Here is a 12,176-nt window from a genome sequence, read left to right as displayed (position 1 = left end):
TGCAGCATGTCTTGCAGGACTTTTAGAGCCTTCCAGAACCCATCTCCATGTTGCTTTTAGTAGGAATTATTAGTCTACACATGCCCCAACTCATCTTTATTCCCCGGGGCAGGAATTAGAGGCAGGCCTACAATCCTGAGATTCTAAAAGCCTAGATGGCAAAGCCCTTCCCACTCTTAGAATAATAACAGCCGTTCAAAACCCCAGAAGCTTGGATTGAAAGAAGGATACTTCAAACCATTATTGTCCATTAACACCTTGCTACTTGTCCAAGCGCTGAAGGATTGTCACCTGGGCCTGATAAGTTTATAAAGTTATGTGCTAGAGAAAAGGGGATGGACCGAGTCTTAGCGCGAGGCATGAGATTGGGAACAGAGCTGAGTCCAGAAGGGGAGGCTCTGAGAGGATCTTTGGGGTTAGTGGCTGCAGATGGAGGATACTGCATGCCTGGGAGCCTGAGCAGGGGAAGAGAACAGAAAATACCAGAAGAGGGATTTGGGTGAACCAGGTCAACTCGGTGAAGGGTATTTAAATCAACTCAGTAGCAAATATTTTAAAAGAGACTCAATTCACGGGGCTAAAAAGTCAGCTAATTATCAATACTGAGACCTAATAAGTAAGTTATTTTGAAGATACGAATTAGAGATATAAGTGCAAAATAGAGCTGAAGAATATTTTTTTTAATAAATGTATTTATTTATTTTTGGCTGCGTTGGGTCTTCGTTGCTGCACGCGGGCTTTCTCTGGATGCGGCGAGTGGGGCCTACTCTTCATTGCGGTGCGCGGGCTTCTCATTTTGGTGGCTTCTCTTGTTGCGGAGCACAGGCTCTAGGCACGCGGGCTTCAGTAGCTGTGGCTTGTGGGCTCTAGAGCGCAGGCTCAGTAGTTGTGGCACACGGGCGTAGTTGCTCCATGGCATATGGGATCTTCCACAGATCAGGGCTCGAACTCGTGTTCACTGCATTGGCAGGCAGATTGTTAACCACTGCGCCACGAGGGAAGCCCAGAGCTGAAGAGTCTTAAAGATCTAATCTAGCACTTTTAAGGACAGAGAAATCCAAGATTCCAAGGTAAAGGGCCCCAGCCAGTTGCGACATAGGTGATGGGACAGCCAAGAAGCCAACTGTTCACCCCATCATGTGTTGTGTTTGACACTTAATCAGAAGTAAGAATTTTAACTAAGAATAAAAAAAGTTAAAGTAAAAATTTTTGACAAAAAATTAAGTAGTGAATTAGCAGCAGCGTTTATTTGGAAAATACATTGCTCATTAATTAAAAAATAAAATAATAGAAACCTCAAGTATTAGCTAAACATTTACATCGTTATCTGTTCAGATACTAAGAAGTTCAGTGTATTTTGCAATTTTCCTTTTTTATTGATTCCATGGAGGCCAACTAAGTGTGAGCTTTGATAACTTTTATTACTTCTCTTTTGAAAACTTTAATTTTGACTCTTTTTAGTTGGACTATAGAAAACAACAACAATGGGACTTCCCTGGTGGTCCAGTGGTTAAGACTTCATGCTCCCAATGCAAGGGGCCTGGGTTCAATCCCTGGTCCGGGAACTAGATCCCTCATGCCACAAGAATATTTTTTATTTTATTTATTTTTTTAAATTTAATCTTATTTATTTTTTATACAGCAGGTCCTTATTAGTCATCAGTTTTATACACATCAGTGTATACATGTCAATCCCAATCTCCCAATTCATCATCACACCACCACCACCCCTGCCGCTTTCCCCACTTGGTGTCCATACGTTTGTTCTCTACATCTGTGTCTCTATTGCTGCCCTGCAAACCGGTTCATCTGTACCATTTTTCTAGGTTCCACATATATGCATTAATATACAATATTTGTTTTTCTCTTTCTGACTTACTTCACTCTGTATGACAGTCTCTAGATCCATCCACATCTCTACAAATGACCCAATTTTGTTCCTTTTTATGGCTGAGTAATATTCCATTGTGTATATGTACCACATCTATTTTTTTAAAAAAGAAAGAAAACAACAACAATGACTCCCACCCCTGCAGAAAACCTGATGTATTAATTGAAAATAATTTAAACTTTTCTCCTAACATTGTTGACGTAAATAAACGTAATTTTAAGATTTTTTAAATTTCAAAGTTAAATGTTATTAAATGAATATATGAGAATATATTATAAAATCATTTCATCTTTGTCGAAGACACTTTGTTTTGCTCTGAATTCTGCCAAGAGTTGTTCACATATTGGAAAGTCAAGTCACAGACAGCAATGCCAGTCTGGTATTTGAGTTACCAGTATGCTTTGTGCTTGTGGCTGTCACATCCTTAATAGTGGTATATGGTCCTTCCCTTCTCTTTTGACCTGGATTCTCCTCCAAAAGGACTGTAGTGATAAAGATGAATTAAGTCTTTAAATTAGGGATGAGAGATTATATTTTGCCCTGACACCTCAAGTTTGACTTAGTTCATTGACTGAACAAATTACTTTTGTTTTCTGATATCTGTATTAATTTAAATATAGATTAAAGCACCAGAAGATGTCTACGATCTTGGTCTCCCCATTTTTAATTTAATTTGAACTATTTATGTAGTGCCTCCTAATTCCAAAACACTGTGCAGAGTTCTGAGAGAATCAAGAGATTCAATAAAATGTAGCTCCTGACTTCAGGGGGTGTGAGTCTGACTGTGATCAATGTCCTAATGAACTTGTTAGAGCACCTAGCATCCAGACCATATAGTGGCTAAGATACAGGCGTTGGAATCGGACAACCCAGAAGTCATTCCTAACTCCACTGATCCTTACCTGGGTAACCAGAGACCCTGTGGCTCACTTACTCACCTTGTAAAATGGGTTATCTAGAGGATCACATAGCTGTGGCACTCTAAAACATCCAGCCACTTCTAAGCCACGTGGCAGCTCAGTGTCTCGTAGCATTATTATTTTTATTTACAATAAGGAGTAAAGGTTCTTTTCCAAGTCATCGTGATCATCATCTGGCCTTGAATCTCCCCTCTTCTACAGATTCCTATTGAAATCTAAGTAAATCATATATTACACTTAGAAGGCTAGAAAAGTGTTGATTGAAAATGCAAGAATATTTTATCACTGGGATCTACTGAAGTAAATTTTACTTAGAAAAGGCAACTATTTTTTTTACTGCTACCTGTTCCCATTCTGGCCCTATGCCTCTCCCTGGAGTTTGGGAAGCCCTGTTGGGCTAGATTATATGTGATGAACTTCACTCTGAACTGGCCTTCTTCTGGTCGATAAACAAGCATTGGTAACACCTTCCCACATGTGTTAATTTTCTAAAAGAAAGCTTGAGATAAATCCAGGATAGTAAGTAGCCCAGTGCCCCACTGGGCAGATGGTCAAAAGAGAGTTGCCGTTCTCCCTTTAATATCCAAAGATTGATACTAGAAGGAACTTTGGAAACATCTGAATTACAAGTATCTGTAGAACTACTTTCCTCTCTGACATTTTCTCCCCCAAGCAACTTCTTTTTGTTTTGTAAATAGTTAATACATTTACTTCATTTACAAATCAAAACAAATTAAAAAGTACACACTGAGAAGACTTCTTCCTACCCCAAGCCCATCTAGCTTTTGTCGCCACCAAGGGCAGCCCTTCACATTAGCATCTTGTTTATCTTTCCAATGATTCTTCATGCAATAGAAGTAAATATAAAAACATGGGGCTTCCCTGGTGGTCCAGTGGTTAAGAATCCGCCTTCCAATGCAGCGGACACGGGTTCGATCTAAGAGCCCACATGCAGAGGGGGAACTAAGACCAGCAACTAAGACCCGACACAGCCAAACAAAAATTAAAAAAAATAAAAATAAAAAAAATGTCATTATTTCCTCTACTTTATAACAACTGAGACAGCAGGTTGTATGTACTCTTTGTACCTTGCCTCTTAATATGCCCTGGAGCTCTCTCTGTGTCAATATGGAGAGATCACCCTCATTCTTTTGTTTATACCTGCATTAATAGCCCCATATTACTGGACACTTGGATTATTTCCAATCTTTTGGTATTGCAAACAGTGTCACAATAGAGAACCTTATCTCTGACATTTCGTGACTTTGTAAGATAAAGTCCTGGGAGTGAGATTGCTGGGTCAGAGGACTGGCCTACATTTCCAGTTTCAAGGCTAAGACTTCTAAATCCAGGGCTCGGGGGAGAGTAAATGAAGCAGACTACTCAGTTTGTGCCTGTGGACTGGCGCCAGTCTCTGCAATGAAATGATGCAGAAATTGCGAGAAGTGAGAAAACTTAGAGCAATCTTCCATTGCTGTGTCATCCAAGTACATAATCATTTTTCTAAGTAGTTGAGTTTTACCAATTTTATCTGTCTGTGATGACTGGAAAGAAAAAATGACTTCTGTGACTATGCAAAATCACCAATAGCTTTTTTTTTTTTTTTTTTTGCTGTACGCGGGCCTCTCACTGTTGTGGCCTCTCCCGTTGCGGAGTACAGGCTCCAGACGCGCAGGCCCAGCCGCTTTGCGGCATGTGGGATCCTCCCGGACCGGGGCACGAACCCGTATCCCCTGCATCGGCAGGCAGACTCTCAACCACTGTGCCACCAGGGAAGCCCAACCAATAGCTTCTTTATTATGAGATTTCCTTTCAAATCATTTTAAATTCAGTAAAGTTTATTATCCAAACTTCTGAAAAAGTTGAAAAATAGGACTACCCCTAAACATGAAAGAGTAAAACAAAATTAGACTAAACAAGAAGTGAAAACATAGCTCAATCATTTAACAGCAGTTCTACGCAAAAACTGGGTTCACCTCTTAGGGGGTTTTGAGCCCAAAGACCTACCGAAGCTGAAGATCGGGAGAAGGAAGGATTTATTACTTGCAGCAAGTGAGAACACTGGGCATCTTTCCCAAATCAGTGTGTTCCTGAACAGCAAAATTGGGGGTTTTAAGCTAAGGGTACATGCATATTCATGAAGGGGCTCGAGTAGAGGAGGATTCAGCTTACAATTGGGGCAAAGGTCTACAGTCTAAACTTTAGTCCTGAGGGTCAGAAAAGGTCAACATCATCATTCCCTGGCTTCCGACCAGTCTGGGGTCTTAGCAAGTAGATAACCATCCTCCACCTGGATGGGGGCCTTGGTTCCCATTAGAACAACTCAAAGATATGTATTAGATTGTTACATATATCCCTTGAGGAGGAACTAGGACTCTGGTTAATTACTGCACTATTGTTTCTTGACTGCTTTTCTTCTGTTCTTGCTTTCCTTTGTTCCCTTAAGATCATTAATTACTAAGACCTGTTCAAGGAGAAGCATTGTGGCCAGGCTTAGGTGACAAAACGGTTTAGGTCAGAATGGCTTCTCTTATGTCAAAAAGCTGTATCTGGTTCTTTTCCTCTGGGGACCCCCTACCCTATCTGCCTACAGAATTGGTGTAATACCAACATATTCCGATGTGAGAGATATAAGACCTACAAAATATGTGGAAGAACTGCCAGAGACAGGGGCTGGCGGGTGCAGGGGGGAGGGTCTCCCAGATGAAACAAGTAGAAAATGATACAATATAAAATGTAGTAGGTGCCAAGTGACACGGTGAGGCCTCACCTTTTTACAAAAGGATCTGGCCACCCAGGCAGGAATCATCCTGTCTGCCAGGACACCAATCTCCAAAAAGTGGGAAGGAGATGTAAGATGAAATAGAGATATGCAGGAAGAAAATGTTATAGATTCTATTTAATTTTATTATCTCATCCTCTTATTATTTTTTAAAATATTTATTTATTTGGTTGTGCTGGGTCTTAGTTGTGGCAGGCAACCTCCTTAGTTGCGGCTCCAGGGCTCCTTAGTTGTGGCATGTGAACTCTTAGTTGCGGTATGCATGTAGGATCTAGATCGAACCCCCGGGCCCCCTGCATTGGGAGTATGGAGTCTTTTTTTTTTTTTTTTTTTTTTTTTGGTACGCGGGCCTCTCACTGTTGTGGCCTCTCCCATTGCGGAGCGCAGGCTCAGGACGCGCAGGCTCAGCGGCCATGGCTCACGGGCTCAGCCGCTCCGCGGCATGTGGGATCTTCCTGGACCGGGGCGTGAACCCGTGTCCCCTGCATCGGCAGGCGGACTCTCAACAACTGCACCACCAGGAAAGCCCGGATAAGGCGTATTTAAAAGAATAAGATAGGACACAGTGGCGCAGTGGTTAAGACTCCGTACTCCCAGGCTTCCCTGGTGGCGCAGTTGTTGAGAGTCCGCCTGCCGATGAGGGGACGCGGGTTCGTGCCCCGGTCCGGGAAGATCTCACGTGCCGCGGAGCGGCTGAGCCCGTGAGCCATGGCCGCTGAGCCTGCGCGTCCTGAGCCTGCGCTCCGCAATGGGAGAGGCCACAACAGTGAGAGGCCCGCGTACCAAAAAAAAAAAAAGGGGGCCTTCCTGTTTTGACTACACAGACCAGTGTAGTCATAGGAAAGGAAGGGAATACGCAGACTGTAATTGTCCCTGTGCCTGGGACCTCGTTTGCCTTAATAAATTCCCATCACTGGAACAGTTGTTGGCACAGAATGAGTGCTCAGTACACCGTGTGGCAGGAAGGAAGGTGGAGAGGGAGGGAAGAAGGAACTGTGGATACCCTTTCAAGACTGACACTTGACCTGTAAATACAAAATGCCAAACAGCTCTCAGATCATTTAAAAATATTTTTTTAAACCAAATATTTCATATGTTTGATGGCCCCATGTACAACTTAAATCACCCTAGAGTTATTAGGCCCTGGTTTCAGGTTCTGCTTTCTTCTTACTAGCTGTGTGACCTTGGGCAAGTCACATAACCTCAGTGAGTCACAGTTTCTAAGGTACTATGGGTGATCTTGGGCAAGTCACCTCCTCTCTAAGATTCAGTTTATTTTACCAGTAAATGGGAGGGTTAACCAGTGGGCAGAAGATCTGATTAGGCACATCACCAAAACAGATACCAAATGGCCAATAGGCATATGAAGACAGAGTCAATGTCATTACCCATCAGGAAATGAAAATTGAAACATAAATTTGATACTACTACATACCTTCTGGAATCATTGGAATGAAAAAGGTGGTCAGTCCTAAGTGATGGAAGGATGTGGAACACCTGGGACTCTTTTTTTTTTGTTTTGAATTTAATTTTATTTATTTTTGGCTGTGTTGGGTCTTCGTTGCTGCACGTGGGCTTTCTCTAGTTGTGGTGAGCGGGGACTACTCTTTGTTGCGGTGCGCGGGCTTCTCATTGTGGTGGCTTCTCTTATTGCGGAGCATGGGCTCTAGGTGCGGGGGCTTCCGTAGTTGTGGCACGTGGGCTCAGTAGTTGTGGTTCACAGGCTCTAGAGTGCAGGCTCAGTATGTGGCGCATGGGCTGAGTTGCTCCACGGCATGTGGGATCTTCCTGGACCAGGGCTCAAACCCGGGTCCCCTGCAATGGCTGGAGGATTCTTAACCACTGTGCCACCAGGGAGGCCACACCTGGAACTCATTCATTTCAGGTAGGAATGTAAATTGCAACAACCGCTGGCAAACTGATGGGCAGTATCTGCTAACGCTAGACCTATGCATACCCAGTAACCCCACTCATAGACGTATTCCTAATGGAAATATGAAGATGTTATTTACCAAAAGACATGTATAAGACTGTTTAATCAAAATGGCCCCAAAGTATCTGATTATCCATCAACAGTAGAATGGATAGGGACTTCCAGTGGTGAAGACTCTGTGCTCCCAAAGCAGGGGACATGGGTTCTATCCCTGGTCGGGGAATTAAGATCCCACATTCTGCACAGCACGGCCAAAAATGCAGATGAACAAAAAAACAAAAAGTAACAATGGATAAATTGTAGCACGTGTATACAGTAATAGGTCATCAGAAATAGGAATAAATAATTTATAACACTATACAACATGGATGGAACTCACAAATGATGTTGAACCAAGAAAGCCAGACACAGGGATACATTCCGTTGGATTCCATTTTTATATTTAAAAGGAAAAAACAGGCACAGCTAATCCATGCTGTTAGAAGTAGGACAGCAGTCACCCTTGGGGAGGGAGGTATGGGAAGGTGACACGGGGGGCCTGGGGTGCTCACAATGTTCTGCTCTTGATCTGGGCGCTGATTACACAGGTGTTCTGTCTGTGAAGATGCCCAAGCTGTACCCACCCGATATATTCAGTTTTCTGTGTTTATTCTACTGCAATAAAATTTTGTAAAGGAGGGGGTTGGCCTAGGTTCAGCATCTTTAATGTCCTTTCCAGCTTCAACTGGGATAATAACTACCTCATTGTGTCAGGCACTGAACCAAGTGCCTTCCACATAGACTCTTGTGCAATCCTCCGAGCCAGGCACTATGGTGAGGAAACTGAGGCCCAGAGACATGGGGAGCTTGCCAAGTTCATCTGTCGACTGAGGGGTGGAGGTGGCTTTGAACCCAACCAGAGGCCAGGGGCCTTCACCTCGTCCTTGAAAACCACAGCCCAAGGGAACCAGGAGGAGTTAGGTGCAGCAAGAGCAACCCTACTGGGAGTCTCCCACTGGGTGTCTCCCCCTTTGTCTCCACAACCTGGCTCCTCCTGAGTTTTCCTTCTGCTGGAGGGAGAAGGGGGCCTTTCTCTTTCCCTGTTTCTCTTTCTGTGAATCTGTGTCTTCCCACCTCCCCTTAGACTCTTAGATGCTTCCCTTCAATTGACCATATGGAATTATGTTTTTAAATGTATTTATTATGTATTGAAGAATTTCTATGCTAGCCTACTCATAATTTTAAAAACCTAGTTAAATAGGTTCTTAAGAGTCATTCCTAAAAGAACAAATACACTAAGCTGATCTGTGCCCATAAAATGGTTGGGGGTCTCTCAATGCAAAAATGCTCTCTAATCACTCCTTTAAATAAGGCTCCCTGGCTACATGTTTTCAAGTGGGAATATGAAATGGTAATTTTTTTTAAGTATAGTTGATTTACAATGTTGTGTTAATTTCTGGTATACAACAAAGTGATTCAGAGAGAGAGAGATACATATATATATATGCTTTTTCATATTCTTTTCCTTAATGGTTTATCACAGGATATTGAATATATTTCCCTGTGATATACAGTAGGACCTTGTTGTTTATGTTTTCTTATACATAGTAGTTTGTATATGGTAATCTCAAATTCCTACTTTATCCCTCCCCCACCCCTGTGGGTCTGTTTCTGGCTTGTAAATAAGTTGATTTTAAAATGATCATTTTTAACATCAGAAATTTAGGACCAGTGGATGGCCCAAGTCTGAAAAGTTATCTACCAGACTCTATATGGGGTATTCAGAACTTGTAAAGTAAGGCTAGGAAGTTAATGTCCTGGAAACCTGGTGTTGATTTAATTTGTAGCCACTAATTAAAATTCTGTAAAGATGCTTTGCTTTCACTACGGAAATGGCCTTAAATGTGTTTTTTACTGCCTACAAATGGAGCTACTATGTGTGTATCTAGCAAGGGTCTGAAAAAGATGACTTAAGAAAGTCGTGTTAGGGGGACTTCCTGGAGGTCCAGTGGTTGAGACTTTGCCTTCCAGTGCAGGGGGTGCAGGTTCAATCCTTGGTTGGGGAGCTAAGCTCCCATATGCCTCGCGGCCAAAAAGCCAAAACATAAAATAGAAGCAATATTGTAACAAATTCAATAAAGACTTTAAAAATGGTCCACATCAAAAAAATCTTAAAAAAAAAAAAAAAGATTCCAAAGCCACAAAGCAACTGTTAGTGTTCGGTGACCTTCTGCACCGGCTGTCGTTGGGGCTTTGAAATTGATTTTCTTTTCTTTTTTAAAAAAATTTATTTATTTATTTATTTGGGGGGGGTTGTGTTGGGTCTTTGTTGCTGCGCATGGGCTTTCTCTAGTTGCATCCAGCGGGGGCTACTCTTCATTGCGGTGCACAGGCTTCTCATTGCGGTGGCTTCTCTTGTTGAGGAGCACAGGCTCTAGGCGCGCCAGCTTCAGTAGTTGTGGCACGAGGGCTCAGAAGTTGTGGCTCGTGGGCTCTAGAGTGTAGGCTCAGTAGTTGTGGCGCACGGACTTAGTTGCTCCACGGCATGTGGGATCTTCCTGGACCAGGGATCAAACCCATGTCTCCTGCATTGGCAGGTGGATTCTTAACTACTGTGCCACGAGGGAAGCCCCTGAAACTGATTTTCAAAAAAAAAAGTCGTGTTAGGGTAAAGATACCCTCTATTGATGAATGCTAGTTGGTGGGGGGTGGGAATGGGAATACATATATACAACCTCTGATAATTATAAAATTATCTAAAAGCTTTGCTAATAAAGAACAAGAAATAATTAAACAAGAAATTATTACAAACAAAATTTATTAGACAAACACATCAATAGATTGAGTCTAAGAATTTGGTTGGAAAGCCACTGGGCCTTTTAAAGCAGCAGAAGTCCAAAGTCACACACTTCGAGCATTACTCTGTTAAAATCCGAAGAAACAAGAAATGTCAGGAAGTATAGCCCTCCATGATAGTCCATGGCTAAGCCTCCCACCTCCCTCCCCAGTCCCTCTCTCCAAATGGAGTCTCCTGTGACTCTGGTACCTGAGAGGAATAGAATGTTTCCCGAGTCTTACAGAAATTCAGATGCTTTGTTACAGAACTTGCCTCTGTGTATTTGAATTGCCTACTGGGATACATGGAATGTTGCTTTTGAGAAACTGAGAAACAGTTACTGAGGAATGTCTATCGATATGTAAAGTGAATAAAATAATATTCTCTACTATAGTAACTGCATTTTGAATCTCATCTGGCATCAGTTGTCTTTTAGAAAGTCATAATGCATTGTTTGGGGACACTTTTCTCCTTCAGAATAAAAGGAAAAGAGTCTAATTAACAAATTATAATTAAATAATACATATTCTCAAATCTTATGAGAGTCCCATGAATGTGAAGTCTTCATTTAATTTGGAAGAAAGGAATATTTTCTCATTCCCAATAATAACTGAAGCAGATATTTCAAGATTATAATAATATCATGTGTTCATAATACCGAACAGCATGCTCTTACTTTACAAGAAGCCATTGATCATTAAATTTAATTATTAATGACACAGGCTACCAAGAAATAGCAAGGAATGGTATCCATATAGATATCACCGGGCCTAAAGTCCTCGAAAAAAGGTTAGAGTGAAACATACATGACCTAGTTGGGGAGGTCTGGTTTTCTGAGATACGGGCTACAAATCATATCACATAAAAAACTAAAGGAAGGGTATTCCAAACAAAGCCGGCAAGAGAATTTTACAGAACTAATTCTTAAGGGAGATAACGAAAGCAGCAGTTAGAATGCTCATCCGTATATTAAGTTACTGCAGTTGAATCCATCATAAATATGCTTTTTGCTTCCATGGTAGCTTTTTACACCCCAAAATTATTTCTCTTACAGCTCCTAACGACCTTTTGCTTGTTCACCATGCCATCTTGGAGAGTCTGTGTGGAACAGAGTATCTTTCAAGTCAGAATCTTAGATGAAGCTCTAAAAACGTTGAGTTTGTGCTTTAAAAAAGTAGTCCAGGGCTTCCCTGGTGGCGCAGTGGTTGAGAGTTCGCCTGCCGATCCAGGGGACACGGGGTCGTGCCCCGGTCCGGGAAGATCCCACATGCCGCGGAGCGGCTGGGCCCGTGAGCCATGGCCGCTGAGCCTGCGCGTCCGGAGCCTGTGCTCCGCAACGGGAGAGGCCACAGCAGTGAGAGGCCCACGTACTGCAAAAAAAAATATATATATATATAGTCCAATTCATGACTGCAGCGTGTGCTGGAGGCGCGAACTCTCCCCCGGGTTCGATCACTACTGGGAGTCTAGGATTTGCTGGGACAGACATATTAGCCAAGACTGAAGTTTTACAGTATCCAATACTGCATACCCAAATGGGCAGTCTCATGCATAGACCTCAAGATTTTAGTTGAGCCATTTGTCTCTTTGTTATCTTTATGCCTTTGGGGCCATAGCCGTGGTTTATCAAAGCTGTTCTCAAAACTTGCAGTGGGGGCTTCCCTGGTGGCACAGTGGTTGAGAGTCCGCCTGCCGATGCAGGGGACACGGGTTCATGCCCCGGTCCAGTAAGATCATCCCACATGCCGCGGAGCGGCTGGGCCCGTGAGCCATGGCCGCTGAGCCTGCGCGTCCGGAGCCTGTGCTCCGCAACGGGAGAGGCCACAGCAGTGAGA

Source organism: Delphinus delphis, chromosome 16 (genome assembly GCF_949987515.2).
Source record: "Delphinus delphis chromosome 16, mDelDel1.2, whole genome shotgun sequence".
In the NCBI taxonomy this organism is placed as follows: domain Eukaryota; kingdom Metazoa; phylum Chordata; class Mammalia; order Artiodactyla; family Delphinidae; genus Delphinus; species Delphinus delphis.
The sequence above is the reverse complement of the archived record's forward strand: the minus strand, read 5'-3'. Positions refer to the sequence as shown.